Source organism: Echinops telfairi, unplaced genomic scaffold, assembly GCF_000313985.2.
Source record: "Echinops telfairi isolate 266 unplaced genomic scaffold, ASM31398v2 ScPeMD7_7469;HRSCAF=8507_0, whole genome shotgun sequence".
Classification (NCBI taxonomy): Eukaryota; Metazoa; Chordata; class Mammalia; order Afrosoricida; family Tenrecidae; genus Echinops; species Echinops telfairi.
Genome location: NW_022111372.1, coordinates 75,737,854 through 75,754,489, shown reverse-complemented (window position 1 = coordinate 75,754,489; position 16,636 = coordinate 75,737,854). Strand labels below are relative to the sequence as shown.

At 38.9% G+C, this 16,636-nt stretch overlaps 1 protein-coding gene across 1 annotated transcript in view; it reads left to right on the top strand.

The window, feature by feature from the left end:
- Positions 1 to 1,097: 1,097 nt before the first annotated feature.
- SGCD (sarcoglycan delta) overlaps positions 1,098 to 16,636 on the top strand; it is a 763,996-nt gene continuing 748,457 nt past the window's right edge. The window contains exon 1 of the mRNA XM_045284824.1: positions 1,098 to 1,179. The gene's annotated coding sequence lies outside the window, so the exon portion shown is untranslated. The remainder of the gene's footprint in view (positions 1,180 to 16,636) is intronic.

Sequence of the window (16,636 nt, the reverse complement as noted above, 5' to 3'; positions counted from 1 at the left end):
AGTGTCAGTGGCATGTTGGAGGAAGCGCGAGGGTAGCAGGCTGACTGGAGAGGAGTTGATAATGGTGAGAGGAGTGGGAGACAGAGGCCAAGGTCAGCAGGCTGAATTCTGCAGGCTTTTGCTGATGAGAGTCTCGCGTGACTCTTGCGTGAGGTTGGGACTTGTGAGAAGAGGGTCATTCTCTTAAATGAGGTCTAGTTGAAAGCCACAACCACGAGTCAGCAGGTCTACAGCATAGCTGTGGCTAAAGATGCTTTTGACCCGCCAGGGTCGATGGAAAGGCGATGGGAAGAAGTAGTCAGCCACTGGATGGGTTCTGTAGCTAGAGCCCCCTGAGTTTGCTGGGGTGATAGCTATGGGACACAAATGAAAGAGAAGTGTTGAGGGTGGCTTTAAGTCCTGACCAGTTTGATGGACGAAGTTGCCGTGGCAGAGAAGGGGAACACTAGTAAGAGTTATTTTCCTTCATTGAGGGGAGAAGGGATTGTATTAAGGAAGCCAGCTGAGGAAAGAAAGTATTTCAAGATGGAATGAATTATTGTACCAAATCCTGCTTGCAGACTAGAGGTTACATTAAACTATATGGCATTTCCCGTGTTCTACTTTAGCTTAGTTTACAGTGTTAAACACGCTGTTTGTATTTAATTAAATTTGCTTGCTTCACTAATTGAAATATGCTACATGTAATGAATGACTCATCATAGGGAAGAAAATCACTTTCCCTCGCCCTCCCTCAGGTTGCTTATCAGTGAAACAAGTGAATTTGGCCAGACAGTTTCTACAAAACCTTCTATTCTTGGAAGCTTCCCACCTGTAAATTGTGTGTGTGTGTGTGTGTGTGTGTGTGTGATTTTTTTAATTCAAGACAGAATCCATTGGAATATTAGACATTTTCAGGACAATCCAAATTTAATGTCCTTTCTGTTTGGTCTCTCTAAAACAAGTGGGCTTGGATGTAATATCATCTTTTCTTGTTTTGTTTATCTTTCTGGCTATCTTCCTTCCTCCTGGCTTTCAAGACCGGTGAGGAACTTCTGTCTTCTGGAACCTGGAGAAGGCGGTACTGGAGCCTGCTTTGGACTAAGAGCGGGAGTCTTTGGTGGCGGCCTGAGGAGATTCGCAAGCCCAATGTTGCCCTGATATTTGCGTCCGAGTTTTGAGAAAATTACGACTCCTAAGGTATGGACTGGTGCATACATGCCTATGCAAGATAGCTAAACATGATCATTTTCACACATTTTCTTCCTCCCTCTTTTCTAGCCCCTTCTTTTCTCCTTTCAAGGAAAACTTCTGCTGTCTGCGTGTGGGATGTGGAGGGTGAAAAAAAATATGGTGGTAGAATAACTTGGAGAGGGACAGCAATAATGGTTGTACTATAATACACAGAGTATAACCAATGGCACTGAATTATACATATGGACGTGTTGAATTGGTGAAGGTTATGTGGTGTATATTTTTGCCAAAATTGAAAAAAAAAAGAATGAATACAATGATTTTGGGGAAAAAAAAAGTTCTAAAAATGATTTTGGTAATGATTGTTTAACTCTTCTTGATATAGCTGAACTATGGAATTGTTTGGTATGTGGATGAAGTGCTCAAAAAAACGTGTGTGTGTGTGTGTGTGTGTGTGTGTGTGTGTAGATAGAGATAGAGATAGAGATGGAGTAATTGAAGGAAGCCTCGGTGGCTACAGCAATAAAGATGTGGCCAGTAAAACAATCAACAGTAAAACACAGTGTGGGAACATGGATAGAGATTTGTTCCATCATCATTGAAATAGAAACTAGAGAAATTGAGCTATATGTTTATGAGATCAAACCTTTGGAAAGACAGAAAAAAAAAGAAATGGTGCTGTGTGATCTCTTGTTTATTCCTATCCTCAATACCATTGGGAGACTTTTTGCAAAAGGTTTTTTATTTATTAATGTTTTCAGGGATACTTTTTTAATACATACCCATATTCGGTAGACACTGAATTTCAATGAAGAAGTTTTTTGGTTTTATTTTTCAATTGTGGTTACACTAATAGTCACCATGGTTATTATAACTAGACATTACACACACATATGCTTACATAATTATATTCATACACAGCCATACATCCATTATGTATACCCACTTACGGGGAAGGTGATGAAGAGAGGAGGCAGAAAACAGTACATGACTACTAGTTATGGAATGATTATTGTGAGTCATAAAAAAAATTACACGTATAACGATTAACAATCATCAGGAATAAAAAATGTTTCACTGTGAAACCAGCCAAGTGAGAAGTCATGAAGGTCTTCTAATGCAATATGGCAACCAAGGGACAGGAGCCAGACTCATTCTCAGAGTTCTCAGGTGTTCGGTCTTGCCTACTGCTCTATATGAGTGCGACTTGACAGAAACTACCATTTAAGAACATTGGTGGAATAGTTAACTGCGTAGGACCACATGGCATGCCAGGAGAGATTGTTAGGTGCCCTCTGACAATTCCGTTAATAAATAATATGATGCCCTTTTACTCTTGTTTAATATATGTATACTCTCATATCAAAAAGGAATTCTGGGACATGAGAGCGCAGCATTGACATGGTATTGAGCTGACTCGGGCTCTCTGTGTATCTAACACCTGTGCAAGGCAGAGAGGCCCGGAGTCAGTGACCATCAACTTGATGGTCATCATAGGTCTGCCCAAAGTGTCACTGAGGTCATCGCTGCTGCAATAAGAGTGTGGGTCTACTTGGAATATTGAGGATGAATTGCATTCATTTTCTATCCAGTATTGGAAAATCCCCCAAATGCCACTGTAGAAATGATTTGCTCCGCTATTCACATTGCTTTGAGTCACTCTGAAAGAGTATTAAGAGGTGTGCGAGAACAAGGGGAACTTTATAAGCAAGCTCACCTCCTTTCTCTATTCAGGTGCATTGTTTTATGGAGAGCATGTAAATTGTTTTTCCCTTTTGTATCAAAAGGCATTTTCAAAATACTTCAAATATAAACATTAATATAAGAATGTGTTGTCCATTAACATTATTTTGAAGGTTAAATGGATAATTCGGAAACAAGCAAAAACCCAAAAGCAAAAACACTGTACCTTTTTGTTGTGTGTGTATATGCCTTTTATGAGTCTTAGAAGAAGTATAAACATTCTGCATAATAGAAGTTGAGTTGTGATAATGATCTCTGCTCACAACCTGGATCTACTGGGATGAAACGCCATACAGCTCATCTCTGCTTGTTGTAAGAAAACAAACCAAAAAGCCTGGGAGAGCCTAGAGCTTTAGCCTGGCATTGTGATGACTGATGGAGTTTTATACGCTGAGAGTGTTGACCTTTAATTCAGAATGTTTGCGTTTTGTCAAGAATATTCACCTACATGCCAATTATCTAAACTATAAATTCAGGGAAGAAATATTTAAAGGATTTGACCATAACATTTTTCTAGTTAACAGACTAATCAACCCATAAAGGGAAAACAAAATTATCTTTGACTGTTGGCAAGGGATACAAGGGTTACTTTGCAATGCATGTCCACTGGCAGTGCCTGCATTATGTGCATACCCCTGCTCACAAGGCAAAACCCAATTACCAGGACAAGAAAGAAGGAAATGAGGCAGTTTGGGTGCCATCAATCTAGTACCATGTTTTCTGCCTCCTATTCCTCTGGTTCATTGAGCTTATTTTTTCATGTGCCACTCTAAGTGAATCTGGTAGACTGTAAACTGTGGTTAAAAGCCCAGACTTTAGAAAAGGCAAATCAATGTTCCAATCAAAGGTCTGTGTGAACATTAGAAAAGCCATTTACTTCTTATCGGCCATCGGCCAGTGCTGCCCAAAGTGTGGGTTGGTTTGGAATGAAAATGCTCAGAATCTATCCCAGATTTACTGCATCAGAATCACTGGTACCAAGAACCAGGAATCTCTGTTTAAACAAGTTTTCCAGGTAATCCATATGCTTTCTGGAAGTTTGAGAGCTACTACTGAGCCTCAAGAGATGACTACAGTAGATTAAAGTGATAAATGTGATTTGAACAGTTAAAACCTTGTTTTCTGAACTCCTTATTGGGTTTATCTCTCTTGTATTGTGTTACTATTGGTAGCATTCCTGACTCTGTGATGTGTGTGGTTACGTGTGTTTCGGTGGCTGAATCCAGGTTGGGTAAGTCTATAGAGAGACAACAATTAGAATAAGGGTTCCAGAGGGTGTGGCAGGAGACATGGGGGCAATAAGGAGCTGATATCAAATAATACAAGAAAGAAGAAAATGGTTTGAAAATGATTGTGGTAGCAGTTATATAACACTGATTGATATGAGTGAACTATTGAATCATATGATGTCTGGATTATGAGGGGGTACCCCCAAAAAAACAAATTTATTTTTTCAAAGTGACGTATTTACATTTTTTTTTACAAAATAACCATATCACCTTTAAAGTACTCTTCATTACACTTAATATATTTATCAAATCTGTGAATCCCTTTTTTGAAACATTTTTCTAATGCTTGGATGCCTGACAGAACCTCACTCATTTTTTTTCTTCACCTCTTCTATGTAAGCAAATTGCTGTCCTTTCACGTTCCTCCACATTTGTGGAAACAAAAAACGTTGCACATATTGGGGTCAGGTGAGTAAGGTGCACAGGGCAACAGAGGCATGCTGTTTTTTGCCAAACACTAGTACACTGAGATGAGTGTGCAAGCAGGTACATTGTCACAGAGGCAAAAACAGTCCCCCGTCTGCCACAAATCAGGCCTTTATTATCCCACACTGGTATGTTATCTTTTCAGAACCTCTAAATAAAAAGCTTGATTAACCATCTGACCTAGTGGAATGAACTCCAAGTGCACTAGGAATCAAACTTTATATCTCTTCAGGAAGTTGATGGATGTCCAGAACAAGGTTTGTCCTCATTTGACATTTCAACTTTTTTGAAACAATAAAGCTACTCATATACTTGAGTTTTTCCCATAGTGCTGTATTTGTAGGGTGTGTTCAACATCACAAAAATTTCTGCGGCATTTTTCCCAAGCAGGAAACAAAATTTCACGGCCGCACCCGTTCTCTTAAATCAGCCTTAATAAAAAATGAGGTTCTAGTGAAACTGCTTTTACAAAAAAATGCATTGTGAGCAGACAGAACCTTCCCAGGCGATGTCACTGGGTGCACTAATTTAGAGACAGTTGCCTATGGTGCCTAGGGGGGAAATGCATACTATGAAAGCCCCACTTAATGGAGCCTTTTCTGTTTTGGGGGTATGTGTGCCCCCTTTAATGTCTTAATAAAATAATTCAGGAGAAAATAAAAGAAATCTGAAGAAGATAGTTTATAAAAATCTCTCATGCACGTAAGGCTAGGGCTATCTGAGAATATTAATGATCAATATACCCTCCTTTTTATGTATACATCGAAATGGAAAGGAAAACATATTTTTCAAAATCCTATAGACAAAGTCCCTGAGGGGTCAAACATGGGATTGATTATGAGGACAGCACAGGACTGGGCAGTGTTTTCTTCTCTTGTACGTAAGGCTACGTTTTGACTCTTGTACATTAATTTTAATTTTCATCAACTACAACCTGAACTTGCACATGAGCATGCAATTTATGGTCTGCTTCATAGTCTGCCCCTAGCTCTGTTTGGGCTGATACTAATGTGCTTCTCTGGAATCGCTTTCCACAGATGTAGTCCCTTGGATTCCTGTGTATTCTATCTAGCAAGGTACACAAGTGTACTACTCACCACTTGTGTTTTGAAAAGTGGTATTTGCAGTGACATTGTTGGTCTTACAAAATTCTATCATGCCATTTCCAGCTTCATTTTTATCACCAAGACCATAATTTTAAAATATTGTTAACATTCCATTCACTACTAATTATCAAATTCATTGTGATAGCAAGTTTGATCAATGTCTTACTTTAGAAGTTTTGAAATACCTGTGATATAGCATCTAGCACCACAGCAACATGCAATCCACTTAAATACAACAACATTAAGGACAAAGGGGCAATTTGGGGAGGTACAAGTTAATATCCAAGACTACTCTTGGTCTCAAGGATCATTGAGTTAAAGCAAAGTCATCTCATCTTTGCAGTGTGACTTTTTGACCATGTCAAGAGAGACCGGTCCCTGGAGAAGGGCATCATGCTTGGTAAAGTAATGGCAATGAAAGAGGAAGGCCCTCACTCGGTGAGATGGACTGACACGGAAACTGCCACAATGGGCTTAAGTGTGGGAACAATTGTGAGGACAGTACAGGACTGGGCGATGTGCCCACTATGTATCAAAACCGACTCCATGGTACCAAGCAATCGCCACCTAGGACATGTGTGTCCAGATTCTCTTGACTTGAAGTTTAGAAATCACTCTATATGACTAGCAGACACAGTCCTAATAAAAATACTATCGTTCCCTGGTGATGTTGTCAGTTAAGTGTTCAACTATTAACGAAAGATCACTAGTTTGAAGCCACCGATTACTCTGGTCCCCATAAAAACCTGAGGTGGTCTGCTCCTGTAAAGGTTCACAAGGAATTAAAAACCCTATATCGGGCCATTATGGGTCAGAATGAACTTAATGCAAGTGGGCATAATTCCCTGGGTGTTATAAGTTGTTTGTGATTGGCTTCTAATCTAAAGATTAGAGGTTTGAATGCAGCCTTTGGCACTGTGGAGGAAAAGCCTCGTAAACAACTACTGTAAAGAATACAAGCAAGGAGTGCAATGAAACTAAATTCCACTCTGTACCACGGGGTCACCATGAATCGGAATTGACTTTGGTTTGCTTGGATGCTTGTTTGTTTGGGGTGAGACTAGCTTGGTTCAAGTCCACTTCTGAGCCTATAATCAACAGCAAATCTTTGAACTACTCTAAGCTAATTTCTTCAGAGGTGGTATGATGATAATCCTTATACCTACATGATATTAAAAATAAAGTGTTTCTCTTACTCCCTCCATAAACATTAAGCTGCTCTGGTTTTAGAGATTCTGCACATTATGAGATTCTTAAGAGAATAAAACCTCATTCTCTGTAGCATTTCTGAGTTTGTTTGCATTGATTTAACATTGCCTCAGAGCAAAATGCCATAGTTTTCAGAAAATGGTATCAGTTTCATCGTGATAATTTAGAAATTTGACTAAAGTTGACCTTATTGCCCTCTCACCCCAAATAAATTAATATATAGGAAATTGTGTTGAGGGAAAACTGTCGCTAAATGCCGATGTTACATTTTATCTGCCCAGAGTGACTGAAAAGGAGCCCGAATCTACTTAGCACATTTAACAGACACGAACGAGGTTAATTGTCTTGAGAACATTGAGGAGACGAATCCCTCTGTGTGTCTTCCTGATGTGTGTGACTGCCCGATTAGTTTTCATGTGCTTTCAGTCTGAATCTTTATTTTAGCTGTGCTTTTCGAAAGTCTCAAGTTCCACAGGACAATTTTACCAGCCAGAAAAAAATTACAAATATGTTCAAGTTATCAGTACTTTTCCTGTATCAACAGATTACTCAGTTTATTGCCAATCTGCTATATAAGTAGAAAATCTCTACCTGCCTTTAAAAAGTATTCTCAAGGGGTAGTTGAAAGCTGAGTTTACATCGAGTTGTGTCATCGTTTCTGATAGTCATCACCAAAGACATCGAGGTGGGTGGCTTGGGAGGAGAATACCGATGACTCAGGTCCTTGGCTGTGTGCAGGGCCGACACACACATGTGTTTCTCTTTGGGGATCTTCCTCATCAGTGTAATTGGCTGCTGGTTTTGTTGATGTGGTTGTACTCCAGCAGATTGTTTTTGCACTTGCCTCTTCCTGTTGGCTGTGGAAATGATGCTTTTCCCCCTATTTTCTGTGCCTCAAAGCACATCAGCCGAACTGCAGCTAACTTATCAAGCCATCTGACGGCCCTTCTCATATGGTTTTCACCAGCCTTCACTGAATTCCCACTGAAATTCATCATGCATCAGAATTTCATCTCAGATGATAAATATCTTAGTGTCTAACATGAGCACATCAGCAAAGCCGAGTCACACATGCGAGAAGAGTCTGACAAGGAAGTACAGGCTTTTGCTTTGGACACCTGGCTTTCTTTCTTTATTCTACCAGTTTATCCTAATCTCTGTTTCTCTCCCCCCCTCCCTCCTAACTCTCTCTCCCCCACTCTAACACACACAGTCTCTTTCTCCCTCTCTAACTCTCTCTCTCTCTCTCTGCCATTGAGAGAGAGTCCTAAGGAACCCTATTAGACAAGGAAGAAATGCCACTGTGGGCTTCCAAGAACGCATCTCTTCACAGCAGTAGAAAGCCTTGTCTCTCTCTCTCAGAGGGGCTAGTGGTTTCAAACTGCTAACCTTTCTATTAGTAGCTCTAACACCTAGTTAGTGTATGCTCAACACCTTCCTATTCTTTTAAGTCTTCATTTCCCCACATGCAGAATGGAAGTTGGGATGAGAAAATATGCCTACGTCAAACAAATGTGTAAATAATTTAATATGTAGTGATGATACAGCCAACAGTCTCTGTGTATACGTGATAAATATCTGTAAAGATAATTCACATATCACGCCTTAAAGTCACAGCAAATTGAGCTGAAGAAATGATATAAACTCTTTTACAAGATTTCTCCATGAATAGTAACTCTTACCTTGTTGTAGCAAAAGCTTGGAATTTCACTCATAAAGTATCTTTGAGAGAATTGTCTTATTTTTATAACCCATGTTCAGAGGACCTTTGATGGTGCAGTGGGGTAAGCACTGGGCTCCTACACACAAGTTTGCGTAGTTCAATCCCAGTAGCCGCTCTGTAAGTGGAAGACTGGCTCTTGGTGCCTCTGAAGATTACAGCCTCAGAAACCCTAGCGCCCTATCGGGCCCCTGTGAATCAGAATGGACTCAATAGTTATCATGGGTAGCTACATGTTTGAGAAGTCTTCTCTGTCACCTTCGTTCTACCTCCAAAGCTGACCAATTGAAAGATGAGTCAATTAAAACTTAATGAGGGTAATTAAATTTCTTAGAGTCATCCAGACCAGATCTTAAGTTTGGGCCCCTAAAATGTACCTAATGGGCCAGCCCTATTCATTGAATTATTTTGTTCTAACTGCTAAAGGGCATCTGCTTGGGTGTTCTTTATTTCGGCTTCTGAAAATGGGAGCATCCTTTGCCTTTACTTTTTAGTTTTCTAATTCAAATAGCTACCATTTTAAGAAATGTTTCCTTTTGACAGTTACTGCAGAAAAGATTTGTGTTTTTCCCCTTGGCATTATGTTTTGCAGTCTGTTAGTTTACTTCGACTGAATTTTACCCAAGGCCTTTGAAACTTAAAATCTGAGTTGCTTCTGTGGATAAAATCGTGTACAAATTTAGGTCTTATTTGCTAGGTTAAAGCACACGCACACACACAATGACCATTCAACTTTTTTATTCATCTGCAATTTGACATAGGTTGTATTCATAACTGGAAAAATATAACATGGTTTAAAAGCTCAACATTGCAAATTCTCATGCTATGAGTGATCTCCCCTGGGGGGTGGGAGTGCATATTCTTCTGTTTTGCTGTTAAACCTATTCCTACTTTACTTTTTAATGAGACTTTGCCAAATGATCACACCAGCATTTTGCTCACGTAAGTAGTTAGCTTGGATCGTCCAGTCTAGCTATGACTACCTTACGTATTTCTTGTTGTGAAGATGAAATAGAGATAAATATGAGAACACCTGGTGGCTACTTATCCAACCTCCTGCCCCTATTTCCTAAAGAACTGGCCACACTAATAAGGGATTCGTTCTCCTCCGATTTATTCCTCAGATTTCATCAGTTGTTTCTCCGCCCTCTCCCTTCCCCAGCCAAAATAAAGAAAACATACCTCGTGTGGTTGAGTTGATTCTGACTCAAAGCAGCACCGTGGGGCAGTAGAACTTCCTCACATGCTTTGCTAGGCTGTCATTTTACAGGAGCAGATTGCCAGTTCTTTTCTTTTGGAACCTGGGTGGGTTCGAAACACCAACATGTCAGTTAGCAGTCTAGCACTCGAGCTCCTTTCCCCATCCTAGACACAGTGCATTTCTCCATTTTCTTGACGGATGCCATGACCGTGTATCACCATATCATTGAATCTTTTGTCTGTAGTTCCCCAAATCACTATTACAAACATCTATCTCATGGAAAGGCTTAGGTCATTTATTTTCCTTTTTATTAACCCATTGTAATTTTTCTCAGAACCGTACTTTAACTCTTAGTATGGCAAAACGGCATTATAAGTAGTAGTCTTCAATAGAATCCCAACTTTTCAAGGTAGATATTATAGTTTTTATAAACATATCTTCTAATTCTCAACTCTGCCTGACAAATGCTAAGTATTATCACAATAAGCAGTGAAAAATATAACCATCAAACACAATGTCATGGTTGGATTTTGCCTCCCTCAAAAACCAATGTCAACTTGGAAAGGTTCTGATACTCAGTGGATTGGGAACTTTGATATGGTGTAATTTGGACATTTTATAATAGTGTAATCATGCTCTTGATGGGAGGCTGAGGAACCAAATCAATTCATTGTTAGGAGATGAGAGTGGGAAGTTTTAATTATTGTTAGGTGCCATTGAGTAGGTTCTGACCCATAGCAGCTCTATGCACAACCAACTGAAACAGTGCCTGGTCCTGAACCATCCTGAAAATTGTTGAATCAGTCTTTCTCATTAATGTTAATACCCATTTACTTCTGTAAGACTATTAAATAATATTTTAGATTCCAGAAATGTGAGTCAAGTCCTGAAGGGTAAATTCAGTAATCTTCTGTTGTGTTTTCTGACATATTTTCTCTTATATACAAGTAACATTTTGATGTTATTATTGTTTATTATTATTATTTTTTTTGTTTAGCATTATAAACTCATAAACACTCCTTTCCCCAGAAGTAAAAAATGCAATCCATGCATTGTGGTTAAAAATTTTCTGGCATATTACTTAATCACATTACTGTATAGTCTATCATTTTTTTTATTAATGAAACTATAGATTTACCTTCCAAAAAAGACCACCACATGTAAATAAAGATAAATGCTTTCCATGAATAAAAGTTGGAAATATTTCTTTTAGTGATATTTGTGACCCTAAGCATAAATACTTTGTGAGGCTAATCTCATTTACTTCTCTAGGATATATTATGAGCATGAAATATAGAGAGATAATCCAGAGTTGCATATAGCTATAGCTTTTATAACTATAGCAAACAGCCAAACATCATCATTGAGAATTAATTATTGATTTCAAAATAATTGTATCTTGAATTTAATTGAAGGTATAAAATTGAATTTACACAATTGTTTCTCTTTTGTATAACCAAATCCACCACTATTGAGTCCATTTTGATGAATAGGATATAGCACAAGTGCCCAGGAGGATTTCCAAGGCTGGGATTTTTACCCAGACTCCCACACCTCTCCCCCAGGAAGGGTTATTTGTATTCAAATAGTTAACCTTTTGCTCATCAGTCAAGCGCTACATCTAATGCATCACTAGCATCCCTTTTTTTTATATCCTTCATGGTTACTCCTTAAATGGTGGAAAGCATGGGAGGACAATAAACAATTGAGAAGATTTTAAAACTTCTTTGGAAGATATATTGAGGAAATAGCCATTTTTGATAGATAAAACATTACTCAGTACAGAAGTCAGAGAAAACCATTCAGCAGAGGCCCTAAGGTTAGGAAATATGTCAAAGTAAAGGCATTAAAGGAGAGGAGCAAAACAAAGTGATTAATAGAACATCTGTCCATGGTATGAATGATGGTTCTTTCTCTTCTCCATTGCTACTCTTTAACAAAGCAAGTGCAAACATTTCACCCTAGCTAAAGACTTTGGAAAGCCGTTTGATTGAATAAACTTTGGCTAAGTGAAAAAAGGAGAGTACTCATTTGGAAGAAGGTGCGGTGTCCATTTGAGAGCCTTTCATAGAAAAAAAATTTTGACAAGTAGACTGGGCCAGCATTCTTGGTAGTTTGGCAGCAGAAACCTTCCTTATTATGTGATCTAACATAATGTAATCATTTCCATGACGGAATTTACCATGAATGGCCAAGCAATTGTGGAAAGATTATGTGGAGTGCTACTACTTTAATCAAATCAAAGCCCTGATGCAATTGGAAGGAACTTGTTTGAGGGGAAGGTATGTGTGTACGTGGCTTACTCTTATTTGAGCAGAATCTGTGGGAAGACTTATCTCTTCTTGCCAGTCTGTATCCTGCATCTATCTCATTACTCTTGGTTCTTCGGACTGTAGCCAACCACATGCCATATTGCCTACCCACTCTTGGAGCTGTTGGGCTGTTATATTTCCTGCCAACCTTGCTTCGTTTGACTGTGCGCCCACTATCATAATCTGTGCACCTGGTAGTCATTGGCCACCGTGCCCTTCCTGCTTCCATTTCATCTTCCTGCTTCATAACTCATCAGCCATGGTAGCTCCATCGACCAAGAAACGTTTCCTACTTAATATCTGACCTACAGACTTCACCCAGACTGGATTAACCCTTTCTACTTCGAACTGTGAACTACTTTCTTGGCACACATTTCTTTCTCTATATACATATATAAGCATCACGGTTGCTTCTCCAGAGAACTCACTTAAACAAAGACTCTTCCTTTTATTTTTTTCTAACAATTAAAAAAATTATGAATTAAAGGAGTTTATTTAAGATCATAAAAGTTATGTCCAACAATTTAAGCTACTTATCAACACCTCAATAGCTTACCCTACTCTGATACCTTTTATTTCTCTTATCCCTCCCTGGTTACTATTTCCCCCTTCATGCAAGTTATTACCTCTCTACCCTCTAGCCATTGCTTAATATTATCTCCCTTACCCTCCCCCTACATGGTAAGCTTCAAAGTCTGTTTCCGTTGGTATGGAAATCACTGTCTTACTTTTATTTCCTTTATAACACTGTTTCCATATAATCCTTGTCCTTTCATGATTGACTAACTTCACTCAGCATATTGTTCTCCAAGTCAGTCCGTGACCTGAGATGCTTCATGGCTTCATCATTGTTTTTAGTGATACATAGCATTCCATTGTTTGACTGTCCTATGATGTCTTTTTGCAGTCTTTTACTGGTAGACATTTAGTTTATTTCTATCTTTTTGTTATGGGAACAGTGCTGCAATGAAATATATACCTATCTGTCTATGTTATGATTCCTATTTCTTTGGTATAGATACCCTGCAGGGGGATTTCTGTGTTGTGTGGACTTTCCATTCCTACATGTTTGAAGTAGTGCCATATTGTTTCCACGGTCGTTGTACATATTCCTACATGCACTGAAGTATATAAATGTTCAACTTGCTCTGCATACTACGCACAATTGACACCGGTCTTCTCCCTCGTGTCCGTTAGGGATCTCAGAACTCTGGAGCTAGTTTCTTGTGTGCTCACTCTTGAGGAAAGCCAGCCCCGTCAAACACACCAACAGCCATCACATTCATTATAGAAAGGAGTGGAAATCAGATCTGCATATATGAATGTTATGCATTGTGTACATTTAACTTATTTCAATTCAGCTATATGTGATAGAATAGAACTTGGGAAAATAAGTACTTGCCATTCTACTCAATAGGAAACATATTCCAGATAGACAGTGGAATTACAGACACTGATGGGGTCATTCAGCAGGGTGCAGTTCCTTCATGCTTTTTATAATGCAATCATATCATTAATTTAATGTGATTTTAATAATTAAAATATGCTAAGAATTATGTGATTAGATTTTAAAATAATACATAGTGTAGCTATTTTTTGCAGTGTTTAATTTCTGTTGTAGAGCAATACTGTAAAATATTAAGACAGTTTTCTTGGGGTTTTTCCAGATTCATTTTGTATATATATGCATTTTGTCTCATTTGCAATAAGTTAGATGACCTGACCTTCAAATAATATTATTTCACTATAAAAGAGCAAACGAAATATTATCTGCTACAACAGAATAGTTAATTCACTTGCCCTCTGTGTTAGTCTGGGTACTTTAGAGAAACAAATCCACAGAAACTCATGAATAAGAGAGAGTTTTATGTAAAGGTTAAGTGCACATCAAGAAAGCACCCCAACCCAGTGTTGCCCAAGCCCACAAGTCCAACATTAACCCATATATCCAGTACCAGTCCACAAAGTCCTCCTCCAGCTCACAAAACACACGCAATGACGCCAACTACAGGAGGAAAGCTGAATCAGTGAATATGTAAGCATCTCAGCAGTTGCATGTGTCTCAACACGGCTGCTCCAGCACCCAAGTCCATGTGGCTTCTCCTCAGGGATGTCTTGCAGGAAGTGAGCCTTCCCAGCTAAAGCAGGGAAGTGGCTAAGGCAACTGCACCCTGGTCTGACCATCACAAAGCAAGAGACCCGAAAACTCGAAAGGCAAGGCTCACTGAGCCATTTATCCCTCTGCCCTTCAATATATCCCATATGTGTTTACCGGCCAGGTTGGCACAATAAGCTAACTACCTCACCCTCACTTGGATTTATACTTCACATTATTCAATTGTCTACGTGCAATGAAAATATTTTAAGCCCCAAACCAAGAACCCATACCTGTTGAATCGAATCTGACTCAGAGTAGCCTTACAGGATGAAGTATGACTGCCCTGTGGGATTTCCAACACTAGACATCTTTGCTTTGGTAAACTTTCACATCTTTCTCCTGTGAGAGACTGGCAGAGTTGAACTGTCCACTGTTTAGTGACAAGAGTGGTAATCTCTGTACCAACAGGGATCCAGGGATCTTAAGTATAGCTGTTAATTGAAAAATATGTATACACATACACTCACCCACCACAGTAATCAGTGTAGAATATTTCCATCACCACAGTACCCACTATTGTACCTTTCATCTTTCAATGTGTTTCTGTGACCTTTCAGTTCTTATGATTATCTGTAGATCACTGATGTTTATTTTTCACCATTGTCGTTGAATTAATAAATCATAATTATTTTCTGAAATCTCCTTCAGCACACACCTGGCTTGTTTTGGGGTTAGTACTGTTGAGAGTCACGGTATCATGAATACTCATGAACAAGTTTGTGTGGTTAGCTAGGGTGTTTTGGAGTTGCTGAGTCATATGGTAGGTGTATATTTTTTTCTCTGACAAAGTGCCAAACTATTCTTCAAAGTATTTTAATTCTATTTTATACACTCAAAAGCAATGCTTGAGAGAAATAATTATAATACTTCTGTCTAAAATTGGTATTACTTGTCTTTCTAATATAAACCCAAAGTTTCTCAAAGTGATTAATGTTACTACTCTGAATGGGGTAGTCGTGAACTGGCATAATTCAGGAGGCCTGTAAAAACAGATACCTACACCTTATCATAGAGTGTGGGATGTAATAAAAAGTTAATTTCCAGGGGGACTTTAAATATTTTTTTTTTCCAAAAAGAGGGCAGTAGGCCAAATAAATTTGAAAACTTATAATTTAAAATTATTCTTATAAATGTAACCACACCTAGTCCATCTGTTTTTCTTATTGTGGTGGCTTGCAAGTTGCTGCAGTGCTTAAAACTATTCTTCCAGTATTTGAAATACAAGAAAGATTGGTAGTGGTGGATTAGTTTAAGCAGAGTTTCCAGAATGAAACAGACTAGAAAGAAGAAATAGACTGACCACTTTGGAAAAGTTAGCTTTTGTAAACTTAAGCAATGACATCTAATATAATGACAGGTGGTTGTAAAGCATTTAATAGCTGCCTTGGAAAGAGCAGCCCCTTAAGGTCAAGTGCTTGGTGCAAAGCTTTGAGGACCACCATTTGCTGATATGGCAGGATTAAAAATGAGAATACATATCTACATACGTACATTAATTATCAGAATATTGAATTTATGAAATATGAATCTAAGATCATTAGAAATCACCAAAAATGAAATTAAAAAAAAACCATAAAGATCAATATCCTAGTAATTAGTTAACTGAAATGGACTGATATTGCTTATTTCGAATCAGATAGTCATGTAGTTTATTATGTCGGAACTGAAACTTTAAAGCGGAATGGGATTACACATAAAGTCAAAATGAACTTTTCAAGAACAACCTTGAAATACAATGCTATATGTGCTAGGATAATATCCATATGCCACCAGGAAGAATGATGAATATGGATATTATTCAAATTTACTCACCAACAACCAATTCCAATGATTAAAAGATTAAAGTATTCCCCCCAGAAGAATTTATTTCAGAGGATGGCACTGACTCTGCAGCTCCGGGAGGGGGACATATCTGATCAGAGTACAATGGAGCAGACAAAGGGGGAGGAGGAGAGAGAGAAGCACATCCTGGCCCACCAGGCCTTGAGGACAATGTTCCCAAATAGAGCAGCCAGTCCACAGAGAGGACTACATGGCTGACCCCACTATGAGACACAACGTCCCTCACTGACCCACAGCCCTACAGGGGACAGCACCAGAGACACAGTGTGGGAATTGTGCCCTTTCTGACCCTGCCACACCGAGGCAAAACACTCAGGGGGTGCAACAGAACAGCAAGGGAATTAGAGCGGAGAGGTCCCCAGGGAATGCTGAAGGTGGACATTGGGGCCAGGACGTGGTGCCACAACAGACTGGACTGGAAAACACTCCTAAAGGCCAACAAACAGTCCTTGAACTA